Source organism: Odontomachus brunneus, unplaced genomic scaffold, assembly GCF_010583005.1.
Source record: "Odontomachus brunneus isolate Ranch 3 - 2012 unplaced genomic scaffold, Obru_v1 Obru_scaffold_099, whole genome shotgun sequence".
NCBI classification, from domain to species: domain Eukaryota; kingdom Metazoa; phylum Arthropoda; class Insecta; order Hymenoptera; family Formicidae; genus Odontomachus; species Odontomachus brunneus.
In genome coordinates this window covers 142,318-145,370 of record NW_022639549.1, presented here as the reverse complement: position 1 = coordinate 145,370, position 3,053 = coordinate 142,318, and the positions used below count along the sequence as shown (strand labels likewise).

The window sequence follows — 3,053 nt, the reverse complement described above, 5'->3', positions numbered from 1 at the left end:
TCTCTCTCTCTCTCTCTCTCTCTCTCTCTCTCTCTCTCTCTCTCTCTCTCTTTTTCGCCGATAGCCGGTCGCAAATCAGCGATGCATTAGCAACAACCGCCGGCTGATTCCTTTCCTTTCGTCTCCTCTCCTCTCCTCCTACTCCTCCTTCTTGCCCGGCCGCGAGAAAGTGCGAGAATGAATCACGCTCGTTGGGCAGACACGTAAGTATCTTCCGTGCGCGAGGTCGGGTATCGCAGGTATCAATCGCGAAGTCGGGCGGCGCGAATTCATGAAGAGGCGTATTCGCGATTCTGCCGGTCGTGTGGCCGTCGGGAGAATTCGTTGGGGGGGGGGACTGTGTTTTCGGCAAATTGCATGTACGTGCAAAGTCACGAGAGACAGAGAGATAAGAGACAAAGCGACTCTGAGGCAGTAAAGATCATAGTAAAAATGATAAAATAGCAACTATTCGCGTTCAGTAACTCCCTAATGGTCATTTTATAAATTCATGACCGTCGATAGTAATCTGTAAGTGCATATACTCGAGGAAGAAGCTATCTATTTTTATTTTATTACCGTTATTGTTAAAATGGCATTTATGAAAAATTTCGGCCAGTTTGCCGAAATATCGTTTTGTCTCATTCGTCGCGTCTATCTCTTTTTCTTTATATATATATATATATATATATATATATATATATATATATATATATATATGTATGTACACGTCTTTCTTCCTTTTCTTCTCTTTCTCCCGTTCTCTTGCCATCCCTTCCCATCGCGCTATCGTTTCGAGAGTAGGCGAGCGACTGGCACACCGCCTCGGACGAGAAATGCAATAAGAACGAAAGAACGACGAGCCGATCGAGGGTAGAGGAAGGACCCTCAATGAGGGACGAAGCGATCATGAGCGTAAAATGCGAGTGTTGCCGCCGAGTAAGTAGCGTAACCAACAATTGACGACGGCAAATCGCGGCGCGGGGAACAGAATCAATTTGCGTTCAATTCCGACGAGATGAAATTGTATCACTTAATTGAAAATCGCGCGCCTGAATTTTCTCTCGAAATCATTCCGCCGTTTCTACAAAGTGAGTCGTTATCAATCACGAATGGTCGAGTTGCACTCACGCGGCCGTCAATTAAAGCTGGGAAAGAAATGGCAGGAGGAGAAAGGAACTAGTGAGAAAAGTAGGGGAATCGTCATTGAGCCAACGTGTTGAAGTGGGATTTCGCGGGCCTGACATTTCGACCGTTCGATCTGGCCGCCTAATTCCCGGTGCAAGAGTCAAGGTATCCTAGTTAGTCGACCAGACGGTTCTACTTTTTATTCGTCCCCTTCTCTCTCTTTCTACCTGCCTCCTTTTCGTCCTCTACCCTCCCCATTCACCTAACGATAGTCAGCTGGAAATGGTTACGCGACCCGAAATGTGCGCGACGCGAACAGATCTGTTCGGCCGAAAATGATAATTATGTCGTTATCTAAGTCTCCGGGATTACATTTAAATAACTTACCCGACGGATTTGAAATTTTAATGACGCCCGATGGATAAAGGAATATTATTTCAAGCGATGCTAAGCAGATATTAAATATCGCACCACGAAATCGCGCCCGCGATCAGATTCCGACGATAATCTGAGAACTTTCTTCTTCGAGATAGCGCGAGATGAGGAAAGATCGACAACGCTGGCACAAGGAAAATCGCCTCGCCGCGATGCAAAAAGGCGCCGACGGTGGCGCAATTCGCTATTGAATTTTACCACGGCACTCCCGCGTGATTAATTACGTCCAGCTGACCTTTAAATGGAATCTAAGTGCGCCGCGCACGCTACCCGCTGTACTCCAGAAAAATGTCCTAGCATTAGAAAGTCCTAAACGCGACTGTAGGCCGGCGCTCTTACTACGGCACTTATCTGCCGCGGCTCTCCCACGCGCGCGGCCGCGCTTAATGAATGAATGAATTGCGTCATCTTACGGAGATGCGCTTTTACGTACAGTCACTGAACAAAAATAGTCACCCACTTGCTCCCGAGGGAAAGGCATAATTATAGCTGGCGCGAGACGCGGAAATGGATAGAACGAGGAAGAGGAAGATGGTGAAAGCGAGGAAGGAGCGCGTGTTTTACGATAGAACCCGAGAATAAGCGCGGGGGCAAAACAAACGGGACAATAGCGCGGCCGATTCGAGACAATTTATCACTTTACAAGCGATACGAAGGAATCAAGATTTTAAGCTGGAATAATTCCTTATTTGAAAATAATTTAGGAATTATTCTTTAATCAACATTAATATTGGATTAATTTTTTATTTAAAATTAATTTTGGAATAATCCTTTATTCAAGATAAGTTTCTGAAAGTTTTTTTTTGTGTAATTATTACAGAACTACTGAGACAAGAATGAGATGACTGTTACAACGTTGACCACAGAAAGAGAGATCGACAGACGAGAAGAAAAAGCGCGGGAGAAGGATTCGGCTTTTCGACTGAGAGACTTAGAGTGAACGTTAACTACCGCGAGATGCCGAACCCACTTGCATGCAGAGCCGTTACTACCAAGCAGAATTGTTTTGTAATAACCAGAAGGTGCGTTACATTCACGCTGAGTAGAGAAGGCGGTGAGAGAAGGAGGAAGAAAATGAGTGCGACAGAAACAGAAAGAGAGTGGGGCTAACTACATTTCAATGATATTAGAATACAACTCACGTCAACCGCCCGTATTATATTTTAATAATGGACTGTCTGACATTTTCCTCACTTTTGTGCAACGCCTTTCGTAACATGTTAGTCGGGATAAATTCAGCGTCGCGCCATGTAATTATGCTCCCTATTAGCCCCGATTTTTACCGACCCGCCAAAGACTTTACTGAGCTCTCCGTCATTTATCACGACAAAGCGAGAAAAGGAGAGAGGTAAAGAGAGAGTCTGTCGGAATCACAAATTCTCGATACTATACTGGCGAGTCACAAAACGTCGTAAAGTATCGAGAAAACGCATGCAGTATATTTGGAATGCGTATATTGGTGCCACCGCGAGGTGCTGACACTTTTGTCGTTGGCTCGGTGAACAGTGCGG

General features: G+C 45.3%; 1 protein-coding gene and 1 long non-coding RNA gene across 2 annotated transcripts in view; one reads left to right on the top strand and one right to left on the bottom strand.

The window, feature by feature from the left end:
* The window catches only part of LOC116848723 (probable serine/threonine-protein kinase kinX), a 59,740-nt gene that overhangs the window by 15,034 nt on the left and 41,653 nt on the right, over nucleotides 1-3,053 (bottom strand). The gene's annotated exons all lie outside the window — the stretch shown is intronic.
* Nucleotides 1-3,053, top strand: part of LOC116848724 — a 43,540-nt gene that overhangs the window by 25,840 nt on the left and 14,647 nt on the right. The window contains exon 2 of the long non-coding RNA XR_004379005.1: nucleotides 2,363-2,564. This is a non-coding gene — a long non-coding RNA (uncharacterized LOC116848724). The remainder of the gene's footprint in view (nucleotides 1-2,362; nucleotides 2,565-3,053) is intronic.